Here is a 15,204-nt window from a genome sequence, read left to right on the forward strand (position 1 = left end):
AATAAGCCCAAGACCCAACTTGGTTCTGAAATGGGTCAGTGACTGAAATATTCTTTGTTTTCAAGCTTGAGAGTCAGGATCTTTGATGTTCAGTTTTGCAAATGTCTCGAGAGTAGCAAGTGAGAGGGAAGCTAGCCTGACTCAGCTTGGCCCCTGTGCACTTTTCCTGGGTAAATATTATTTTATTTTCATTTTTTTGCTTTTTGTTTTTGGTAGTAGGGTTTGAACTTAGGGGCACTTTACCACTGAGCTATATCCTCAGTTCTTTTTACTTTTAATTTTTGAGACAGGGCCTCACTAATTTGCTGAGGCTGTCCTTGAATTTATAATCCTCCTGCCTCAGCCTCCTGAGTTGCTGAGATTACAGGCATGGTCACCATTTCCTGAAACTTATAACCACAGTTTCTTACACAAGGGAATAAAATGAGTGAGAGAGAGCTTAGGCCCTGGCATTAGTTAAAAGTTGGTTAAAGAGCTCATTTACTGTTTGCTTTTCACTTCTGTGTTCTTGTTCTTTTAATTTTTCCTGCCTATTGTCAGGATACAGGGGGTGGGGGAAGGGCTCTGCTAACATCTACTTGTAGAGGGCTTCACACACATGCCTGACCTACAATGGAGTGTTTTCTCAATGTATTAAAAGCTAAGATTGCCAAGTGTAGTAGTGCACACCTGTAATCCCAGTGAACCAGGAGGCTAAAGCAGGAGGATCACAAGTTCAAGGCCAGCCCCAGTAACTCAGTGAGGTCCTGAGCAGTTTAGAGAGAAGGACTAAAAAATAAAAAGGGCTGGGGATGTGGCTTAGTGGTTGAGCACCCCTGGGCTTAATCCCCAGCACCAATCAACCAACAAAACAAAACAAAACAAAAACAACTTAAGACTTTCAGGCACTGTGGTGCACACCTGTAATCCCAGCCACTTGGGAGGCCGAGGCAGGAGGATTGCAAGCCTGGGAAACTCAGGGGTAAAGCACCCTGGGCTCAATGCCCAGGACCAAGGAAAAGAGAACTGAAAGGTTACTGTAGCAGTCTGGTGGGATGCTTGTGGGAGTCTAAGGAAAAAATAAGACGGTTTTCCTTGGTTACTGGGTGCTGGTGCTCATGCGGGGCTGCCTTGTGGAATCACCTGTGTGTGGCTATTTTCCTGTCATGGGGCAACAGCTTGCTTCCTTACCTGGCCCTGAGCTGCCTTGGCTTAACACATTCCTCCCAGAATGATACCATTATATATAAAACTGCATCTTCCATGGCTGAAGAAATGATTTTGTGATAATGAATAGTAACAAGACAAAAATTTCACAAACTCTCATTTTGAACATCATAACTACATCCATAGCCATGTTGTATGGTTTACAGTAATGGAAACAGGTGCCAGCTTCCCCTGGGTAAGTCTGAAGGAGGGCTACAAGCCCTCAGGGTGATTGTGGGAACCTGGGAGGAAATTTTATACTTGTGAGCATTTTACCCTCTTGAAAATCAAAAGCAAAATGAGCATTACAAAATGATCTCATCTTAAGATGATTGTTCTGTCTGCTGTGTGGGGCATAGGAGAGGTTAGAAGGGTGAAAATGGAAATGAGACCCTTATGCTATCAGAGACCAGTTAGAGGTTAGGGGGCCTGGAGGAGGTTAGGGGGCCTGGAGTAGGAGAGGTGGAGATGAGCAAGCTCATTTGAGATCTTCCAGTGTTACTTCAACAGGACGTGCAGAGGGGAGGGCTGAGGACAGTGCCCAGCTCCTTCTGCAGCCACGTGCTGGGATGTTGAGTTGGAGCGTTTGTTGGATGACTGTATAGAGGAGCCCAGTGGCAGGTGGACTCATAAGTCATGAATTGAGGGGAAGAATCTAGGTTGGAGGTAGAACTCAGAAGTCGTTAGCACTGAGATCAGAAGCCACAGAAACATGAAGTCAAGGAGAGAGGTGAGAGGAAGGGGCATACAGGTGGCCAGAGAAGGAAACAGTTGTACTGGACCCAAGATGGAGCTCTAGGGAATATTAGCATGGAGAGAAAGGGAAAAGGAGAGCTTAGCATCCCAGATGCCGGTGACGGTGTTCAATAAAGTAAAAGCGAGCAATACTTCCTTAAGATCATTACATGTATGTACCTCCCCAAATAATCAAGGATGTGGTGAGGTGATAGGGCATAAAATCCACACAGAAATCATAGCCTTCATTCCCATCATCAACCAGAGGATATAATGGAAGAGAAAATCCCATTTACAGCGTCAATTAAGTACTTGGGGATAAACAAGGGCAGACCTATCCTGGATTAAAAACTTTGACACACTCCAAAGACTGAAATGTGGATGCAGATGCCAACCAATGGGAAGTTTTCTCTAAATTAATGTAGGTAAACGATCCTGGTAAGCATACCAGCAAGCTTTTTCCTGGTAACTTAATTCTTAAATGCATTTGGAAAACCAAACATGAAAGAATGCAGAGGAATACTGAGAGAAGCTCTACAGGGAACTAGCCCTCTTCGGTATCCCCACACATGACAAGGTTTAACTGAAATGGTATCCTGCTGGCCCATGAATAGACAGAAGAGAATAGAATAGAAAATTCAAAAAACTGACTCAAGCACATATAGAAACAGAATGTGATAAGAGTTGTATCCAAATCACTGGACAAAGATGAATTAAAAAAAATTGGTTTTGGGATAACTGGACAGCCAATTAGAAAAATGAAATTGGATCTGGGCTGCAGATCCACCTACACCGACCTGTGTGGGACCCAGGCCCAGGGTAGGTCTGAGTCTGCCACCCCCTTTCCTCAACACCTGGGAGCCCAGGTCTAACCCACTTTCGTTTTGGGACACTGTAGGCATCGCCATAGCCTCCCCCACGCAGTAGCCTCTACCTTTTGACAACAGACAGGGCCTAGAAGCAGCTGCATCTTGGAGCAGGCATCCCAAAGACAGTGTAAGGCCCACCCTTTCAGCCTCATCTCTGAAAGACATTGCATACATCTTGGGGCACTGCTCTCTTGAAATACCTCCACTATTGCCGCTACCACCTTTAGTTGCAGTAGCATATATCCAGGGACATCTGCAGGGTCTGGAAGCACAACATCAAGGTGAGGTACAGGTAATCTGCACAGATACTACAAGATTATAGGGTAGAAACTGTAATATCTCAGATCCACACTGCAAGAAAGGAAGACACATAGACAACATGAAAAAACCAGGGAGGAAATTACCTCAAACAAACCAGGATACTGCAATAACAGAACCCGTGGACAGCGAAGTTGATGAAATACCAGAGAAGGAGTTCAGAAGGTTCATAATTAAAAAGATCTGTGAGGGGCTTCGGCTATGGCTCAGGAGGGGTAGAGCGCTTGCCTAGCACATGTGAGGTGCTGGGTTCGATCCTCAGCACCACATTAAAAAAAATAGATAAAATAAAGGTATTGTATCCAACAACAATTTTAAAAAATTTTTAAAATAAAAATAAAATGATCTGTGAATTAAAGAATGACCTAAATGAGCAAATATATGCAAAAATTGATCATTCCAACAAAGAGATAAGAGAGCAAATACAGTAGCAAAAGATCACTTTAAGAGAGAGATAGAGACTCTGAAAAAAAAAAACAACAAAGCCAATCAGAATTCCTTGAAATTAAGGAAACAATAAACCAAATAAAAAACTCAATAGAAAGCATCACCAACAGACTAGATCACTTGGAAGAAAAAAACGTCAGATAATAAAGACAAAGTATACAATCTGGAAAATAAAGTTGACCACACAGTGAAGATAGTAAGAAACCATGAACAGAACATCCAAGACTTATGGGACAGCATCAAAAAAAAACAAATCTAAGAGTTCTTGGGATAGAGGAAGGCAAAGGTTTTCAAACCAAAGGAATGCACAATCTCTTCAATGAGATAATATCAGAAAATTTCCCAAGCATGAAGAACGAATTGGGGGAAAACCAAATACAAGAGGCTTACAAGACACCAATGTACAAAATTACAATAGATCTAAACCAAGTCACATTATAATGAAAATGCCCAGCATAAAGAATAAGGATAGAGGGGCTGGGATTGTGGTTCAGCAGGAGAGCACTCGCCTTGCACGTGCGAGACCCTGGGTTCAATTCTCAGCACCACATAAAAATAAATAAGGGAAATAAAAGATATTGTGTTGAACTAGACTAAGAAATAAATATTAAAAAAAGAATATGGACAGAATCTTAAAGGCTGCAAAATAGAGGAATCAGATCACATATGGGGGAGACCAATTTGTATCTCAGCAGATTTTTCAACCCAAACCCTCAAAGCCAGGAGATCATGGAACAACATATACCAAGCTCTGAAAATGGATGTCAACCAAGAATCTTATATCCAGCAAAATTAAGCTTTAGATTTGATAATGAAATAAAAACCTTCCATGATAAACAAAAGTTAAAAGAATTCACAACTAGAAAGCCTGCACTACAGAACATCCTCGGCAAAATATTTCATGAAGAGAAAATGAAAACAATGATGAAAATCAGCCGAGGGAGGGATTACACAAGGGAAAAACTAATCAAGGAGAAACCAAGTCAAGTTAAATACAAAAATAGACAAAAATGGCCAGAAATACAAATCATGTCTCATTAATAACCCTGAATGTTAATGGCCTAAACTCACCAATCAAAAGACATACACTAGCAGATTGGATCAAAACAACAACAAAAAAGACCCAACAATATACTGCCTCCAAGAGACTCATCTCATAGGAAAAGACATCCACAGACTGAAGCTGAAAGTTTGGAAAAAATCATACCTCTCACATGGACTGCAGAAGCAAATATGAGTTTCCATCCTCATATCAAATAAAGTAGACTTCAAGCTAAAGTTAATCAATTGGGATAAAGAAGGACCCTACATATTGCCCAAGAGAACCATACACCAACAAGACATAACAATTATAAATATATATGTCCCAAACAATGGAGCATCTACGTTCATCAAACAAACTCCTCTCAAGTTCAAGAGTCAAATAGACCACAACACAATAATTCTGGGTGACTTGAACACAGCTCTTTCACCACTGGATACATCTTCCAAACAAAAGCTGAAAAAAGAAACTATAGAACTCAATAATATAACCAATAACTTAGACTTAACTGACATATAGAATATTTCATCCTTCAATGAGCAAATACACATTCTTCTCAGCATCACATGGATCTTTCTCTAAAATAGATTATATATTATGCCACAAAGCAAGTATCTCTACAAAAAAGTAGAGATACTACCCTGAATTCTATCAGATCACAATGGAATAAACTAGAAAACAATGATAAAATAAAAAATAGGAGCTACTCCAACACCTGGAGACTAAATAATATGCTACTGAATGAACAATGGGTTGCAAAAGACATCAAGGAGGAGATTTAAAAATTCTTAGAAGTAAATGAGAACACTGATACAACATATTGAAATCTTTGGGACACTATAAAAGCAGTGCTAAGAGGAAAGTTCAGTGCATGGAATTTATTCCTTAAAAGAAGAAAAAGTCAACGAATAAGTGACCTAACATTACATCTCAAAGCCCTAGAAAAAGATGAACAAACCAACACCAAAATTGGTAGAAGACAGAAAATAATTAAAATCAGAGCTGAAATCAATGAAACTGAAACAAAAGAAACAACTGAAAAAAATGACAAACCAAAAAGTTGGTTCTTCGAAAAAAATAAATAAAATTGACAGACACTTAGCCATGCTAATGAAGAGAAGGAAAGAGGAAACTCAAATTACTAACATATGTGATGAAAAAGGAAATATCACACCAGACACTACAGAAATACAGAAGATAATTAGAAATTATTTTGAAAACTTGTACCCCAATAAAATAGAAAATATCAAAGGCATTGAAAATTTTCTAGAATCACATGATTTGTCCAAACTGAATCAGAATGATATACACAATTTAAACAGATCAATTTCAAGTGATGAAATAGAAGACACCATCAGAAGCCTACCAACCAAGAAAAGCCCAAGACCAGATGGATACACAGCTGCATTCTACAAGACCTTTAATGAAGAACTAATACCAATACTCCTCAAATTTATTTTGTGAGATAGAAAAAAAGGAAGCACTTCCAAATTCATTCTATGAGGCCAGTATCACCCTGATTCCAAAACCAGGCAAAGGCACACCAAAGAAAAAAAAACTTCAGACCAATATCTCTAATGAACATAGATGCAAAAATTCTCAACAAAATTCTGGCAAATCAAATACAAAAATATATCCAAAAGATAGTGCACCACGAGCAAGTGGGATTCATCCCAGGAATGCAAGGTTGGTTCAACGTACGGAAATCAATAAACGTAATTCATCACATCAATAGACTTAAAGATAAATATCATATGATCAACTCAGTAGATGCAGAAAAAGCATTAAACAAAATACAGCACCCCTTCATGTTCAAAACACTAGAAAAACTAGGAATAACAGGAACATATCTCGACATCCTAGAAGCTATCTATGCTAAACCCCAGGCCAACATCATTCTAAATGGAGAAAAATTGAAAGCATTCCCTCTAAAAACTGGAACAAGACAGGGATGCCCTCTTTCAACCACTTCTATTTAACATAGTTCTTGAAACACTGGCCAGAGCAATTAGACGAAAGAAATCAAAGGGATATGGATAGGAAAAGAAGAACTCAAATTAGCACTATTTTCTGATGATATGATTCTATACCTAAAAGACACAAAAAATTCCACCAGAAAACTTCTAAAACTAATAAATGAATTCAGCAAAGTAGCAGGATATAAAATCAACATCCATAAATCAAAGGCATTTCTGTATATCAGGGACAAATCCTCTGAGAGGGAAATGAGGAAAACTACCCCATTTACAATAGCCTCAAAAAAAAAAAAAAAAAAAAAAACTTGGGAATCAACGAAAGAGGTGAAAGACCTCTACAATGAAAACTACAGAACACTAAAGAAAGAAATTAAAGAGGACCTTAGAAGATGGAAAGATCTACCTTGCTCTTGGATAGGTAAATTAATATTGTCAAAATGACCATACTACCAAAAGCACTGTACAGATTTAATGCAATTCCAATCAAAATCCTGATGGCATTCCTCATAGAAATAGAAAAAGAAGTCATGAAATTAATCTGGAAAAATAAGAGACCCAGAATAGCTAAAGCAATCCTTAGCAAGAAGAGTGAAATAGGTGGCATCACTATACCAGACCTTAAACTATACTACAGAACAATAGTAATGAAAACAGCGTGGTATTGGCACCAAAATAGACTAGTAGACCAATGGCATAGAATAGAGGACACAGAGACTAACCCACATAGCTACAATTATCTTATATTAGACAAAGGTGCCAAAAACATACATTGGAGAAAAAATAGCCTCTTCAACAAATGGTGCTGGGAAAACTGGAAATCCATATGCAACAAAATGAGATTAAACACCTATCTCTCACCATGCACAAAACTCAACTCAAGTGGATCAAGGACCTAGGAATTAAACCAGAGACCCTGCACCTAATAGAAGAAAAAGTAGGCCCTAATCTTCATCATGTTGGATTAGGTCTTGACTTCCTTTATAAGAGTCCTATAGCAGAAAAATTAAAACCAAGAATCAATAAATAGGATGGATTAAAACTAAAAAGCTTCTTCTCGGCAAAAGAAACAATCAGCGAGGTGAATATAGAATCTACACTTAGGGAGCAAATTTTTGCCACATGCACATCAGACAGAGCACTAATCTCTAGGATATATAAAGGACTTAAAAATTTTAACACCAAAAAACCCCCAAAATAACCCAATCAATAAATGGGCCAAGAAACTTAACAGACATTTTTCAGAAGATGATATACAATCAATCAACAAATATATGGAAAAATGTTCATCATCTCTAACAATTAGAGAAGTGCAAATCAAAACTGCTCTAAGATTTTATCTCACTCCAGTCAGAATGGCAGTTTTTTTGGGGTTTTTTTTTTTTTTTTTTTTTTTTTGGTGGCTCTGGGGATTGAAACCAGGGCCTTGTGCATGTGAGGTAAGCACTCTACCAACTGAGCTATGTCCTCAGCCCCAGAATGGCAGCTATTAAGAATACAAACAACAGGGCTGAGGAGGTGGCTCAAGCGGTAATGTGCTTGCCTGGCATGCGTGGGGCACTGGATTTGATCCTCAGCACCACATAAAAAATAAAGATATTGTGTCCACTAAAAACTAAAAAATAAATATTAAAAAAAAAGAATACAAACAACAATAAGTGTTAGTGAGGATGTGGAGGAAAAGGCACACTCATATATTGCTGGTGGGACTGCAAATTGGTGCAGCCAATATGGAAAGCAGTATGGAGATTCCTTGGAAATCTGGGAATGGAACCACCATTTGACCCAGCTATCCCTCTCCTTGGTCTTTACCCAAAGGACTTAAAAACAGCATACTACAGGGACACAGCCACATCAATGTTTATAGCAGCACAATTCACAATAGCTAAACTGTGGAGCCAAACTAGATGCCCTTCAATTGATGAATGAATAAAGAAAATGTGGTATATATGCTCAATGGAATATTACTCAGCAATAAAAGAGAATAAAATCATGGCATTTGCAGGTAAATGGATGGAGTTGGAGAATATAATGCTAAGTGAAGTTAGCAAATCCCCAAAAAACAAATGCCAAATGTTTTCTCTGATATAAGGAGGCTGATTCATGGTGGGGTTGGAGAGGAACACGGGTGGATTAGATGAATTCTAGATAGAGCAAAGGGGAGGGAGGGGAATGGAAGCAGCACGGTAGCAAAGACAGTGAAATGAAATGGACATCATTACCCTAAGTACATGTATGAAGTCACAAATGATGTGTACAACCAGAGATATGAAAATTTGTGCTCTATATGTGTAATATGAATCGTAACGCATTTTGCTGTCACACATAACAAATAAGAATTTTAAAAAATTGGATCTGGGCCTTATCTCACACCCAGGAAAGGACTCAGATCAGAGACCTGAATGTGAACAGTGAATCTCAACAAGTGTGAGGCATGAGTCTCTCCATGACCTGGGTTTGGGGATATTCTTGCAACAAGAGAAGTTTGGTAAGTTAAACTGCATAGGTGACAAGGCAGAGAACATCACACACAAAGTCGGGGGACAGTGACAAAGCAGGATGTGTCGCAGCATACACACATATTTCTCATGTGTGAAGAACTCTAGTACTGCAGGGGAAGATCAGAAACCTGAGAGTAAGGGGAATGACAGCTAGGAATGGAAGAGTTTCAACGGTGCTTTTGTCTCTGTAAAGGGATGGTCACCTCCTCTCATCATAGGAGAGATATAAATCGATGCCACACGGAGATGCCATTTCTCAGATTAGCAAAAATCCCAATTTGGACAATGTTCTCTTTGGGGAAGGCTGAGGGGCAGCGGTCCTCCACACATTGCTGGAGGAACCTGGCGAGAACTTGGGGAACTAGGATGTAGGTAGCGACCCCACTCCTAGCAATCTACCCTGAAGCCATGCCACCAATATGAAAATACGTGAGCAGGATTATTCAGTATACAATTATTTTAGCTGCAGAATTGGAGAGGAGCTAAATGCTCACAGAACAGAGCGTGATGATGTGTACCATGTCAAAGCCACACGGAGTACCATAAGCTGTCAGAAAGAATGAAGAGTCTGTGTGTAGGGGGGACTTCCAGAACAAGGAAAGGAGCTTGGTGCAGAAAATGTGTAGGATGTTGCCTTTTATGTGAGAAAAAAAAGGGGATGTAAATATTAATTTACCTGTTTATCATTGTTAGAAAAGCACAAGACAAACAAGAGAAATTGGTTACCTTTGGGTTGGGATGGGTGGGACTGAGACACCCGGATGGGGAGGAAATGACACTTCTCTGAGTCTAACTTTTTAGACAGTTGTAACTTTTGGAGTCCTGTTATTTTATAGATTCAATAAAAGTGAATCAACAAGGATGGTGGGGTGGGAGGAACTCTAAATTGAAGACAGAAATGAACAGACTGGTTCTTTTTTTCCCCCCCTTTGGTATCAGGTATTGAACCCAGTGGTGCTTAACCCCTGAGCCACATCCCTAGCACTTTTTATATTTTATTTAGAGACAGGGTCTCACCAAGCTGCTCAGGACCTAGCTAAGTTGCTGAGGCTGGCTTTGAACCTATGATTCTCCTGCCTCAGCCTCCTGAACCACTGGGATTATAGGCATGTGCCACCACACCTGGCCAGACTAGTTCTCCCTGGCAAACATAACCACATTAAAGGGGGAGAGACAGACTTTTTCCTGTCTCTGGTGTTGGGGATCAAACCCAGGGCCTGTGCATGCTGGGAACTGTTGTACCACGGTGCTAACCCCCAACCCAGACTTTTATTACAGTAAATACATGACATAAAATGCGCCAGTTTGGGGACTGGGGTGGTGGCTCAATGGTAGAGCAGTTGTCTAGCATGTGTGAGGCGCTTCACATAAAAATAAATCAATAAAATAAAGGTATTGCGTCCAACTATAACTAAAAAAAATTAAAAATTCACTACTTTAGAAAAATGTTTCAAAACTTTTATTTGTTCATTTGTTTTTAATGTGGTGCTAAGGATTGAACCAGTGCCTCACATGTGCTAGGCAAGTGCTCTGCCCCTTAAACGATAGCCTCAGTCCAAATTCACCAGCTTTTAATATTTATTTATTTATTTTTGGTACTGGGGATTGAACCCAGGGGCCTTAACCACTGAGCCACATCCTAGCCCTTTTTAATATTTTATTTAGAGTCAGGGTCTCACTGAGTTGTTCAGGGCCTTGCTAAATTGCTGAGACTGGCTTTGACTCACCATCCTCCCGCCTCAGCCTCCCAAGATGCTCAACATTTTAACCATCTTTTTTTTCTTTATTACATATTTTAATTTTGATCTTTGGTATACTTGGACATACCCGGAAACATTCAAATAGCCCTGCAAGTTTTATTACAAAAAAAAAATCACCCCACCTTTGTCCTTTCACCCATTTCCTTTCCTTGGAGGCAGTTTGTATCTCTAAATAGCACAATTATTAGCTACTTCACGAATTACAGTTTTAGGCATGTCTATTAATTTTCTGCCAAGGAAATGGGAACTTGATCTCTTCCTTGCATCTCTCTTGGAAACTCTCCCCTTTCCCCGCACCCGCTCCATTTTCCCAAAGGGAAATAAGCTGTATTCACATTATTTTGGCCATAGAATTGAGCAATTGTAGCAATACCATGTTTCCTTTTCCTTTACAACATTTTTGTTTTCCTTAGAACAAATACCTTTTTAAAAATATTTTTGATTTTTTAGTTGTAGTTGGACATAACACCTTTATTCCATTTATTGATTTTTAGGTGGTGCTGAGGATGGAACCCAGGGCCTTGCTAGGCGAGCGCTCTACCGCTGAGCCACAACCCCAGCCCAGAACAAATACCTTTTTATTTCTGTTTTGCTTAGTTGTTTTACATTCACAACATTTTCTCTTCCAAACTCTCCAACATTATCTAAATCACCAATTGGAGGTGCCCAAAGGATCACGTGGCTCCTCGTGGCCAAGGCACATGCTGGGGATGTGCCCACTGAATCACGTGGCTGAAGCAGTTGCAGAGGGGATGCCCCTGAGGATCACGTGGCTGAGGTGAGTGCTGTTGTTTCAAGTCCTCTCATTGCAGCTGTGGTGCTGGTGACATCTGCTCCAACAGATCAGCACAGTTTTGTGATTATTGATCTGTTCCTAGAACAAAAAACCATTTGCACCCAAGTGGGAGGCACAGGGGATCGCGTCTGCTGCCATGTCTAGGGGCTGTGTCAACTCTCCTGCTCCCCATCACAGAGTTTAAATGATCCACAGTATAGATGACATCATGCTCAACAGACCTGGTGATGAGCAGGTGGCAAGTACTCTGGGTGCATAGGTAGGACACTCATGTCCAGGGGAGGAAGATAAGAAGCCCTGAGCTCCAGGGGTTGGAAGTAGGAGTGAAGTTTCAGAGATCTGGAATATCCCCCATATGTCCCAGGACCAAGTGATCACACTTCCACCAGGATCCAGCAGGCTCTCATATGGCCCCTGGTGATGCCCACCTCCTGGTTTTCCTGCTCCTAGGGAATCCCCTCTCTGAGTGTAAGATGACGTCATGGACAGAATATGGCAGAAGCCATGGGAAGTCACTTCTGAGATTAGTTTTCCAAGAGGCAGTCCACGCATCTTTGTGTCCCTCTTTCTTACTGTCTCTGGACGAAGCCAACCGTCATGTCCTCAACTGCCTGGTGAAGAAGCCACATAGCAAGGAACCGAGGGAGGCCAACTGCCACAGGGGTGTGACCTTTGAGGAATGACTCTTTCCAGTATTCACTTGAGTGAACTTGGGAGGGGATGGTCCCAGACAATCCTTCAGATGAAAGCACAGCTTGACAGATACCCTATTCAGTTTGGGGTACCACAAGCCAAGAGGCAGAAGCACACAGCTAAGCCATGCCCATGCTCCTGACCCAAGAGACTGAGAAAAATGAGTGTTCTTTTAAGCTGCTAAATTTTGGGTTCATTTGTTATGCAGAAATAGAATATAAATATGATCTTCCAACACTAAGAGTCCTGCCTTTCCTTGGACCCTTTGGATTTTTTTGAAAGTTTTTTAGATGTATATGGACACAGTACGTTTAGTTATTTATTTATTTTTATGTGGCGCTGAGAATTGAACCCAGTGCCTCCCTCATGTTAGGCAACCACTCTACTGAGCCACAGTCCCAGCCCGGACCCTTTAGATTTTGGAGGCTGCTTATATCATATTTAATATGGCCACAACTCATGTATTGAGTAATTGGAAGTCTGATTTTGAGTTTTGACTGGGTCTCCTGGTAAGAGAAGGCTCTGTAGCAGGTGGGGTTTATAGTATCAACTATCGGGCTGGGGATGTAGCTCAATCGGTAGCGCTCTCGCCTGGCATGCGTGCGGCCCGGGTTGGATCCTCAGCACCACATACCAACAAAGATGTTGTGTCCGCCGAAAACTAAAAAATAAATATAAAAAAAAAATTTAAAAAAATTATAAAAAAAAAATAGTATCAACTATCTCGCACTTGGACTATATAACTTGGAAGATCCAAGATGCCAGAGAGGTATGTGGGGGATAAGACTGTGGAATCTTTGGCAAACCCCAATAAGAGTCACAGAACAGTCCCCTGAGTTCTGGAGTAAAGCCAAACCTTCTCCTGCAGAAGATCCCAAACCACTGAGGATGCTCCATGTGCCTCCCTACAATACTGACCACTGGACGTCACCTTAACACATGACTGGAGCTATCATGATCTATGACATTATACTGACATTATACTGCCAGATGAGTAGATCAGCAGTCTACTGTACATAGTTTTTCTTGGCTTTCTATCGTGAAATATATATATATCTTCTTGCACAGATAGCTATTTTCTATGGAGCTAGACAGAATATATAAGCAAATATAATTTGGGGCCCAAGAGACTGTCTTCTAGAATTCACCATTTCTTCCCTCAACCGTCTAGTGGCAATGATTCCTGAATCCTACCAATGCAGTTTCAACACTGAGGTGAATTTGAAGTGGATTTCTGGAGGACCCGTGAGGTCGGTTTACTTCTAGTTCACAGTCACTCTCACCGTGTAGCTTTCCTGGCTCTCAGTCTGAAGATGGGGCATTGAACTTTGGGCCCTCAGCCCACAAAGCTGTTAGAATTCCTGCTCAGATATCCAGGCTTTCTGCTGTCTTTTCCAGAACCGGCTGTACCCTAAGTGAAAATTGCCCTAAATGTCAGGCTAACTGCTTTGGGATTCTTTTTTCTTTTGTTTATTAGCCTCATAATATGTTACTGCTCAATTAGCGCTCAGATGCTATAAAACAGAATTTCTTTCTTTTTTTTTTTTTATTGTTGTCCCATATGGGAATGAAACCAGAATCTTTTTTTTTTTCTGTGCTGTTCCACTAAGCTATATCCCTGTCCCAGAATCTTTTTAAAAAAATGGCTATATTTGGATCAGCTTTTAACTGTGCTCAGTGAAAAGTTGAAATGCATTGCCTACCCATACATTCCCAGTGCTAAATAAGCAAAACCAACTGTGTTCTCATATACTCATATTTTATTACATATTACTTGTATGGGTGAGTGTTTTCTTTCGGTGGAGTAGTGCAATCACTCTTGGGAGCCAGTTGGAGCTGTTTGAAAACTGAATCTCCAACCTGCTGATTCCCGTGGTTCGGCAAGTCTGAATATGTGCCTTGTAGACACTCTCCTATATGCACACAAGGGAGACAAAACCAGGTATTTATTATAATTTACTCATAAGCTAATCAGCAAAGCAAGTGACACCAGAGAGCACTAACTTGTGCTAGCACCCCAAGTCCCCTGGATTCCACCTTTCTTCTGGTACATATTACATCCCTCTAAGCTCATCTTAAAAGTTGGCTGACAAGCTATCACCCTCTCCTCCCATGGCAAAAGCATCTAGCTTATTATTTCTATTTTTTTTTAATTTTTTTGGGGGGGTAGTTTTATTTTTTTAATTTTTTTTTTTTTTAAAGAGAGAGTGAGAGAGGAGAGAGAGAGTGAGAGAGGAGAGAGAGAGAGAGAGAGAGAGAGAGAGAGAGAGAGAGAGAGAATTTTCCAACATTTATTTTCTAGTTCTCGACAGACACAACATCTTTGTTGGTATGTGGTGTTGAGGATCGAACCCGGGCCGCACGCATGCCAGGTGAGTGCGCTACCGCTTGAGCCACATCCCCAGCCCTAGCTTATTATTTCTAAAAGCTGAAACTTGGTACACCAGGTGTCTGTCACCAGAAGAGGTCCCAGGAATTCCCAGAGGGGGGCCTAAACTTAGGATGAGTGGAGTTTTTTTTTTTTTTTTTTTTTAATATTTAGGGCTGGGGATGTGGCTCAAGCTGTAGCGCGCTCACCTGGCATCTGCGGGGCGCTGGGTTCGATAAAAATAAAATAAAGATGTTGTGTTCACCGAAAACTAAAAAATAAATATTAAAAAATTCTCTCTCTCTCAAAAAATATTTATTTAGTTGTAGATAAACACACAGTGTCTTTATTTATTTTTATGTGATGCTGAGAATCCAACCCAGTGCCTCACATATGCAAGGCAAGCGCTTTACTATTGAGCAACAGCCCCAGCCCCAGGAGTGGAGTTCTTGACATAGGTGATAGGAAAGAATTTCAGCATGCATCAAAGACACAGATGTCACAGGAAAGCAAGGAG

Source organism: Urocitellus parryii, chromosome 9 (genome assembly GCF_045843805.1).
Source record: "Urocitellus parryii isolate mUroPar1 chromosome 9, mUroPar1.hap1, whole genome shotgun sequence".
NCBI lineage: Eukaryota > Metazoa > Chordata > Mammalia > Rodentia > Sciuridae > Urocitellus > Urocitellus parryii.